We start from the raw sequence: 10,632 nt of genomic DNA, 5'->3' as shown, positions 1-10,632 counted from the left end.
ACAAGAGATAATAGATAACTCAATGGAAAATGCACGACAATTGTTGAGTACCGGATAAGATGGCCACATGAGCCTATATTGATCTACAAACTCATACAACAACAACAACAACAAACTCAGTGAAATTCTATAAGTGAGGTCTAGGGAGGGTAGTGTTTGTGCAAACCTTACCCTTATCCTGAGAAGGTAGACCCTCGGCTCAAGAAAGATGAAAAGAAATAATAAAAACAAACAATATCAATAATAAAGGTGTTTACCCTCAAAATCGAATAACAATTAAATTTGTAAGTGGTTTTAAGGATACGCGGATTTATTTGATACAAAGCGATAGATTAAGTCAAATTGAACAAACAGCGATAAAATAGATTCAAACCACACGAGGAGGATAGTTTCATCCTTATTGAAATATTTACCCTCGATCCAGGCTCGCTATGGCCAGCACTGATGAACAAGAGAAAGAACTAATAACAGAGAAAATAATAATATATTGCTTTGGAATGCGTGTTACAATGTCCTTAATGAATTATCAGACTCCCCTTTATATAATAGGGGAATTCTACTCTAAGTATAACTCTATAAAAGGTAAAAAAAAATCCTCTAATTAACTGATTGTCGGTTCTTCACTGATACGTGCCGAGATCCCCGCCGTGATATCCGGCCGGTCACGGATATTATGGCCTTCCGTTGGCCGTGCTCGATTGCCTGATAATATTTTTCGAAGTCATTCAAGGCTAAGACCGATTCCGAACCATGACCCCAATATTCTCGAGGGCGGGCGTCATGCCCCCGGATTCTGAGTCGATGAGACTTTTGCCTCGATTTCGATCCCCTGTCATCATGTCTCGAGCTTGGCTTATTTTGTCAGAGATCGGGGTGTACCATGAGCCTAGTTTTACCCGTATACAGATAGTCCTCTCCTTTCTCGGAGAGTAAATGACGAGAAACGACATGAGCTCCTGATTCTTAGTTCGACACATCGTGGCAGAAACGACAAAACACTCGAAATGTTTCGTCAGTCATGTCATAATGGCATTAAATGCATATTAGCTGCTAGTCGGTCGTTCCTGGACGCGAAACGTCGCTGAACTCCTATAAATACCTTCTTCTCCGTCCATTTTTCACTTTGTACCAAATCTTCTACCTTCGTACCTTTAGGATTTACATACTTTCTAGCGTTTTTACTCAAGGTTCTTCAGTACTTTGCAAAAACTTTTACTCATCTCCAACTCAAGACAACAAGTCTAGTCTTTCAACTTTCAATCTTTCTCCATCTTTTCCAAGCTTTTTCTTCCATAACAATGTGAGAAACCTCGAAATCTGTTCCTCAGAAGGATGCTCCTTCCTCTTCGAAACCGACCACTGAGGTCGAGGAGACCGTCCCCGATACGGTTATTGATGAATTGGCGGAAGAGCCCCCCTTGAAGATGTTCATTCCTGGTAGTTGTTCGGTCACCGACGACTTCAAGGTTAAGAAGCCTTCTTCTGTATAGGGTCGGCGTGAAGAGTCCTCGAGATACATCTGCTCAATTACCAAAGAGGTTCTCCCCACGGTCCTAAAAGACTGCAATTAGGCCGACAAAGACATAGTGGTCCCCGACCCCAAAGAGGCCATTACCACCCATGTCGAGGTATATCTAAGTGTTTACACTTATCCCTTTACATTGGGCCCGGTAGACCCGGTCATCTTATACTTCTGCAGCAGGTATAACGTATGCCATGGCCAGATCCATCCATCATTATAGAAGATCATGATCCTCCTCCGATTTTTTATGAACAAAATCGATGGATGCTCGTTTATCATCGATCATCTACTCCGCGTGTACAGTCCCCGAATCTTCTAGGGGGGACTGATAAAGCTAGTACGCCGGGCCAGCAAAGCCTCGTTCTCGAGCATCGACAAGGACCGGGATCGAGGTTGTCAAGGACATTTTGTTCGAGTGAGGACCAACGACCTGGTACCTGCTGAGTGGAGGCCATTCCCCGAAAGGTAGAACGCATCACCTAAGCATTCCCTTTAAGCGTCGATTTTATGCCTTATCTTCCCTTTTCTTATCGGTGCTTGTTATGTTGTAGCCCTTTCTCGGGTTCCAAACGCTATACCTCGACTCAAGGAGTGGGTCGAGGGAATTGTGTCACACATGCCCTACTCCGAGCGCTTATGGCACAAAATTTCAAAAGGTTGTTGGGAGGCCCGTTCCCATGGTAAGGTTCTTTTCCCAAACAAGTCGTATTGAACTTTTTCTTCTAACATCGCGTCCTTAACTCCTTTACTTTCTTTTGCAGGTTTGCCTAAGAACGTCGATCTTAGGCCTCCGGTCGGGGACGAGGACTTTCCTGTTGAGTGTCCTGCTCTAGGGCAAGCCGGAGAGAGGAAAAGGAGGAGGGCTCCGAGTTCCCCAAGCTCGGAGAGAAGGAAACCAAGGAGAAGGCTGGTGCGCAAGCCAAAGAAAAACACCAGCTCCCGAGCACCAGCTTCGGACTTGCTCTATCGGCTTAAGGACAAGTCCGAGGGGGAAGAGCCTTTTGTTTTTGTGGCCCGCGAGCCGTCGCCCCTCGAAGAGCAGGTGGCCATTGAACCAGAGACCCGCGAGGCCGATCTTCCTCAAGCTAGGGAGGCCGATGAGGAGGCCGTCGTTGAGGCTTCCCGAGATGCGGACAATGCCCCAAATGAGGCACTTGGTGTGATAGAAATCACCGAGTCACCCTCATTTACCAAGTCTATGTACAACGAGGCCCAAACGGTGAAAGAACGACCCAACGAGGGGACCAACGGAGCGAAAGACCCCCTCCGCTGCTTTTTTGATGGTGTAGATTCTACCGCCATGGAGGATGACACCGTGTTAGGTGACTTAGAGGTACCAAAGAAAAATTTTATCCTTGGAGGCAGGTAGGCCTAACTCAAGCCTGAGATTGGTCAACCGGCGCCCTTCCCCGAGTGCGGATCCTGGTCGGAAGCGGTCAATTATCATCAATGTTCTAGAGGATGCCCGAGTTCTTTCCGCCCCTGTTGGGGTAGCTATTTACCTCTGTGACTAGTAACTGACAAAGACCAGGCAAAAATGAATGAGGTGGATGCGCCATGCCTGTTCAACGAGGCACAACAGGCGCTGAACCGGGTACGGTGTTGCCAAACCTTTTCATTTTTCAATTTTAGTTCTTGATGATTCTAATATTTCTTCTCATATTTGCAAGCCTCGGTGCTTCACTATGAAACCTTCCTGAATTATCGGATGAGTTGAGCCAACTCAAGGCTGAAGTCAAAGAGCTTGCTGAGAAGAGAGACATGTACAAAATTCTGAGCGAGCAACGTGAAGGAGAGGCTAAGAGCCTTCGAGCCCAGTTGGATGCGGCTCAGAAAGAACAAGCCGACCTAGTGGAACAGGTAAAAATCTTTGAAGTTAGTGATGATGAGCTAGACATGGTGACTAATGATCAGAACCCGCAGGTCCAACAGAAGATTAATCGGATCGACTAACTCCGTGCCGAGATGGATAAAATCAAGGTCGAGGCTGAAGAGTGGAAGGGCAAGATGGATTGCCTGGCCTCGAAAAATGAGACTATCCGGGCGCAATTAGCCTCGGCGGAGGCTCAACTTTGAGCGACGAGGGAGAAAGTTGAGGCCCGATCCCAAAATATTGAGGAGCTCCAGTCTCAACTGAACTCGGCTGTTGCCGATCGGGGGACCCTCGCCAAGGAGCTTAAAGCAGCCAAGTCAGTGGCTGAAATAGTCAAGGGCGATGCCGATTCTGATGAGATGGTGGTCCAATACAAAGCCGATGCTAAGGTAGCCCAGGACCGCCTAAAAGACATTGTTGAATACGTAAAGTGGCAGTCCCGAAGGGAGGCCCTCGAGGAGGTTCACGCTCGGGGTCTTGATTTATTAGCCGAGATCGAAAATGTTAAGGGGCTCGAGGCCGATGCCAATAAGTTAGCATATCCCTAGGACGAAGAAGACTCAGAGGGTTCCGGCGGATTCGGGAGCGGAGAAGACCCCGATGGTCCCGATGATGAGGCGGGCTCGAGTGACGTTCAGGCTTCTAATGTGCCTTGTAATTTTTGGCTTTTTTACTTTTGCATTTTGTTGAGGCCGTTTGGCCTTTGTAAAAATTCATGTATATATATATATATATATATATATATATATATATATATATATATATATATATATATATAGGCTTTTTCCCTTTGGCAATTTTCAAGCTTGTTTCTTTTTGCTTTTTTCTTTATGATTGCAAAGATTTCGGATGCCTTAGCACGTAATAATTAGGTCTTATTCGGAGGTTCAAAAATTATTCATTTTTGATATTATTTTGCTTAAGATTCGTGGGGGGCTTGGTATGACCAGAAACTTTTCCCGAAATGTTTACTTAGAATGTTTTATAATTTTTTCGAGGGTAGCCTTCGAACCGGTTTAGAAATTTTAAAGGCCTTGTATTTTGATTATGGATCTCGAATGTCTTCGATCCGTTCTAGGACGGCCGTAGCCTTTTAAGTTCGGGTGTTTCCCAATGGGATTATTACCCCGAGCCATCCGGGCTTGCCCGGGACAATAGTCCCCGAATAGAGATGGCCATAACCTTTGAAGTTCGGGCACTGCCTAATAGGTTTCTTTCCCCCGGGCTTCGTAGCCCGAGCTATCTGGGTTTGTCTTTGGAAGACAATCCCCGAGTGAGAGTGAACCCTTGTACCCGGATAGAGGTGGCCCTTGGGCTCGAAGTCTTAAGGGGACAGAAAGTAATAATGTTTTAGAGACAAAGTAATTTTCTGCAAGGTAGAAACTTTCTTCCATTTCTGTGCGCAATATACAAAGTTTAAAATGTATTCAAGCTTTTTGTTATGGCTTGGGTGGTCTGTGTAGGCACGGTTCATTTGACCGTTTGGCCCTTACAGTAAATCCTACCCACCGAGCCTAGACTGTTCGTGCATAAATTTTCTTTCCTTGCTAAAATCGTTGTCCGAGGGTAATGCCCCCCAATATTCGAGGCCAAACTTTAGAGAAGCCACGGATACTGTTGACGTGATCTTTGACACTGGTTCATAGTTGGTCTTCCATCCTAAGTTAGCACGATCCACTGTTGCCTCGTTAAAAAGCTTGCCGAAAAACCCATTTGGGACAAAATCGGTTCAAGAGAAAAAGAGTGCAACGCGTGCTTTTAGGCCTAAAAGTTGTATCATTCCTTGACTGTTACCTGCAAGTGTTAGTCCAATATGTAAAGAAAAGAAATGAACTGGGCCGTACCTTAGCAGTAGTATCGTTTCATGAGAGTTATTCTAGTTGTTCGGTAGTCTCTCACCGTTCATTGCTCCAAGTTTGTACTATTCTTTTTCGGTGATCTCGATAATTTGATACAGACCTTCCCAGTTTGGCCCTAGCTTCCCTTTGTTCGGGTTTCAGGTGCTTAGTGTGACCTTCCTTAACATCAAGTCCCCGGCAGTGAAGTGTCGAAGGTTGGCTCTCTGATTATAATACCTTTCGATCCGTTATTTTTGTGCGGCCAACTAGACAAGGGCGGCCTCGCGCCTTTCGTCTAAAAGTTCCAGGCTTGTACTCATGGCCTTGTCGTTTGACTCTTTGGTGACATATCGGAACCTAAGACTCGGTTCTCCCACTTCGACCAGTATTAAAACTTCGGCACCATAGACCAATGAGAACGGGGTGGCTCCGGTACTGGACTTTGAGTTCGTACGGTATGCCCATAGGACTTCGGGCAAGATTTCTTTCCATTTTCCTTTGGCATCTGTCAATCTCTTTTTGAGGTTTTAGAGTATGGTTCGTTGGTAGACTCCGCTTACCCGTTCCCACTAGGGTGGTAGGGTATTAATAGGATCCTTTTGATCTTATAATCTTCGAAAAACTTACTTACTTTGCTGCTGATAAACTGTTTTCCATTGTCGCACACGATCTTAGCCGGCATTCCGAACCGGCATATTATGTGGTCCCAGATGAAATCAATGACTTCCTTTTCCCTGACTTTCTCATACGCCTGGGCTTCCACCCACTTATAAAAATATTCAGTCATAAATAATATAAATTGAGCTTTACCGGGTGTCCATGGAAGGGGGCCGACGATGTCCATCCCTCATTTCATGAACGACCAGGGTGACAAGACCGAATGCAGCAGCTCCCCGAGCTGATGAATCATCGAATCATACCTTTGACACCCGTCGCATTTTCGTACGAACCCTTTGCATCCTTTTCCATATCGATCCAGTAATAGCCTGCTCTGATTATCTTTCGAACCAATGACTCGGCGCCCGAATGGTTCCCACATGTGCCCTCGTGGATTTCCCTCATGACATACTCGGTATCTCCCGGTCCTAGACATATTGCGAGTGGGCCATCAAACGTTCTCCTGAATAAGGTACCGTCTTCGGACAAGCTGAACTTGGCCGCCTTTGTACGTAGAGCCCTCGATTCTTTAGGATATGAGGGCAGTTTTCTGATCTTCAAATACTCAATATATTTGTTTCTCTAGTCCCAGGTTATTCTTGTTGAGTTTATCTCGGCATGACCCTCTTCCACTACCGATCTCATGAGTTGTACAACCGTCCCCGAGTTGAACTCATCGTCGTCGACAGACGATCCCAAGTTAGCAAGAGCATCGGCCTCACTGTTTTGATCCCGAGGTACATGTTGTAGAGTCCACTCCTTGAATCGATGTAACGTTACCTATATCTTTGCATTCGTTCCTCTCTGACTTCGAATGTCCCGTTAACTTGGTTCACCACAAGGAGGGAGTCGCACTTAGCTTCGATCACCTCTGCCCCCAAGCTTTTGGCCAGTTCGAGACCTGCAATCATGGCCTCATATTCGTCCTCATTGTTAGTTAATTTTACAGTCCTAATAGATTGTCTAACTACATTACTTGTTGGTGGCTTCAATACGAAGCCAAGTTCGGACCCTTTTTCGTTCGAGGCACCGTCCGTAAAGAGGGTCCAGATTCCTGAAGAAGTCCCCGAGTTCAACAACAACTCTCTTTCGACCTCGGGTATTAGGGTTCCGTAAAGTCGGCCATAAAGTCTGCCAAAATTTGAGATTTAATGGCGGTCCGGGGTCAATATTTGATATTGTACCCGCTGATTTCCACGGCGCATTTGGCCAATCATCCCGAGAGCTCAGGTTTATGCATTACATTCCTCAACGAGTAAGCAGTCACAACACATATGGGTGACATTGAAAGTACGATTTCAGCTTCCTAGAGGCGCTTAGCAAAGCGAGTGCCAATTTTTCTAGGTAAGGGTATCTAGTTTCTGCCTCGCCTAGAGTCCTGCTAATATAATAGATTGGAAATTGCGTACCTTCCTCTTCCTGTACTAGGACCCCACTTACTTCTACCGCGGATACTGCTAGGTACAGGTATAGTTGTTCGTATTTCTTTGGAGTATGAAGCAGAGGCGGGCTCGAAAGATACCGCTTGAGTTCCTCCAAGGCTCGTTGGCACTCCGGGGTCCATGAGAAGTTATTCTTCTTCTTCAACAGTGAGAAGAACCGGTGGATCTTGTCGGAGGACCTCGAGATGAATCGCCCCAAGGCGGCTATGCTTCCGGTTAACCATTAAACGGCCTTGATGTTGTCCACAACAGTGATATCTTCGATGGCCTTGATCTTATCGGGATTAATCTCAATTCCCCGGTTGGACACCATGAATCCGAGGAATTTCCCAGACCCGACTCCGAATGTAAATTTCTCCGGGTTCAACTTCATATTGTATTTCTTCAATATGCTGAAGGTTTCCTGCAAATATTTCAAATGGTCTTCTGCTCGCAGGGACTTGACCAACATATGGTCAGTGTAAACCTCTGTTGATTTTCCTATTTGTTCTTTGAACTTCCGATTTACTAGGTGTTGGTAAGTGGCATCAGCGCTTTTTAGTCTGAATGATATCACGTTATAGCAGTAGATGTCGTACTTAGTGATGAAGGAAATTTTTTTCTGATCGCCCGGGTTCATCTGAATTTGGTTGTACCCAAAATAAGTGTCGAGAAAACTGAGGATCTCATGGCCGGTCATTACATCGATCATGCGATCGTTGTTAGACAAAGGGAAAGAGTCCTTGGGATACGCCTTATTCAAGTCTTTATAGTCTGCACACATTCTTAATTTGTTTCCCTTTTTGGAGACTACTAATACGTTTGCTAACTAGTCCAGGTATTTAACCTCCCGGATGGACCCTATTTTAAGGAGTTTAGATACCTCGTCCTTGATGAACGCATGCTTGATTTCGGACTGGGGGCTCATTTTCTGCTTGACCGGGTGGAACTTCGGGTCCAGGCTCTGCTTGTGAGTGGTTATTTCCGGCGGGATCCCTGTCATATCAAGGTGGGACCAAGCAAAACAATATATGTTAGCTATAAGGAATTGAATGAGTTTTTTTCTGAGCTCGGGACTCAACCCCGTGCCCAGGTATACCTTTCGATCGGGCAAGTGCTCAATCAGTACGACTTGCTCTAGTTCCTCGACTGTCTATTTGGTAGCATCGGAATCGTCGGGGGCTATGAAAGACCTGCGAACTCCGAAGTCGTGGTCCTCACCCGTCTCCTGCTTTTTCGATTGGGGAGGGGCCGATGTTAGTAGTTGCTATTTAGTTTCTTCCTCGGCGACCGAACCCAGACCTTTTGTCTTTGTAAGTGCGGATATCAAGATCACCTCTTCGACCGCAAACATTTCCCTTGCGACCGGTTGTTCTCCGTAGATTATTTTAATCCCTCTTGACATTAGGAATTTCAACATTTGGTGTAGAGTCGAGGGTACTGCCCTCATGTTGTGGATTCATGGCCTCCCGAACAGAGCATTGTACTTCATATCTACTTCGATTACATAGAACTTGGCTTCCTAAATGGCCTCGGCGGCGTTAACTGGTAATGTTATCTCCCCTTGAGTGATCTCACATGCTATGTTGAATCCGCTTAGAACTCGAATTGCAGGCACGATTTGATCTTGTAGACTGAGTTGTTCCACGACCCTTGATCTTATGATGTTGGCCGAGCTACCTGGACCAATTAAAACACGCTTAACTCGAGATTTATTTATGAGTACAGATATTACCAGTGCATCGTTGTGGGGTTGCACGATCCCTTTAGTGTCCTCGTCATTGAAAGACAAGGTTCACTCTGGCACGTAATCCCGAGTCCATTTTTCCCTCGTAATGGATACTTCGGTGCGCTTCAGCATCGGCCCCTGGGGAACGTCGACCCCACCGATAATCATGTTAATGACGTGATTAGGTTCCTCCTTCTCGATATGTTTATTAGAATCTCTATTCCTGAAATGACTTTTGGCTCGATCGCTCAGGAACTTTCGGAGATGTCCGTTGTTGCATAGTTGGGCTACTTCCTTTCTTAATTATCGGCAATCCTCTGTTCTGTGGCCGTGAGTGCCATGATATTGGCACATTAGGTTAGGATCCCTTTGGGCTAGATCGGACTGTAGAGGTCGAGGCCACTTGGTGTCTATGATGCGTCCGATGGCAGATACTATAGCAGCATCATCGACGTTGAAGTTATAATTTGATAACCTCGATGCTTCCTTAAGCCCGATGGGCCTGTCAAAACCATTTTTGCTCATGAGTCCCCGGTTATTTTGACTCCGATCTCTTCTCCTTTCATTTCTCACAAGGTTTCGCCCATATCCGTTACCCCTTCGATCACCGTTATACGGCTGATATCAGTCCCTACTTGGCCTTGGTTCACGATCAATGTCTCTTTTGGGTCTGTCACTAGCTCAGACAGGATAAACAGACCCGGAACTGTAGGGGTATCAATGGATATTCAAAAACCGACTAAACCGACCGAATCGTACCGCACCGAACCGATTTTTAGATTTCTGTTAAAGAAATCGTAGGTTTTTATATAAATCTATAACTGCACTGATAATTAGAGTAGGTTTTTTATTTTATGAAAAGAAACTGAAAAAATAACGAACCGTACCGAATAAATTTTACATGTGAAAAATATATTTATATAGTAAGTTTAAAAATAATAATGCATTAAATTTTTCTTTAGGCCTTGGAATTATGAAAACGGTTACAAGCCAACAAGTAATTAAACTCAAAATACTAATTCCTAAAACCTATTATGCTACTTCTACTTAAACTAAGTTATTTCAAGTATCTTCATTAGCAAGACACAAAGTATTATAGCGATTATGAGTAGCAAATTACAATGTATTGAATATGTTTCCTTTCATATAATTTAAATTTATCTTTTTGAATATTTAATCTTCTATAGACTTTATTCTTGAGTCCCAACTTGGTTAATATCTTTCCACTCGTGTGATTTATATTTTTTTTGCCTTTGCTTGGTTTCTTTTACGTTGTTGTAGAATAGTTGATGGATCTATACTCTAGCCATCTTTCATTTTTTTTTATTTATCACCCTTTAAATACTAAAAATGTCTAGAGAGTTTTGCTAAGTCCCATAAAAGAATATATGTTATTGTATTCTACTTCTACTGGTGAATTTTACATGATATTTAAAAAAATACCGAAAATTAACCAAACTGTACCGATAACGAAGAGAAACCGACATGATTGGGATGGTTTCGAAAAGTCTAATTTTAGTTATATATAATAGAATAACCGAAAAATTGATATGGTATAAATTTTATAAAATAACTGGCCGAACCGAACCATT

Source organism: Nicotiana tabacum, chromosome 19, assembly GCF_000715075.1.
Source record: "Nicotiana tabacum cultivar K326 chromosome 19, ASM71507v2, whole genome shotgun sequence".
NCBI classification, from domain to species: Eukaryota; Viridiplantae; Streptophyta; class Magnoliopsida; order Solanales; family Solanaceae; genus Nicotiana; species Nicotiana tabacum.
This window is presented reverse-complemented; position numbering follows the sequence as displayed.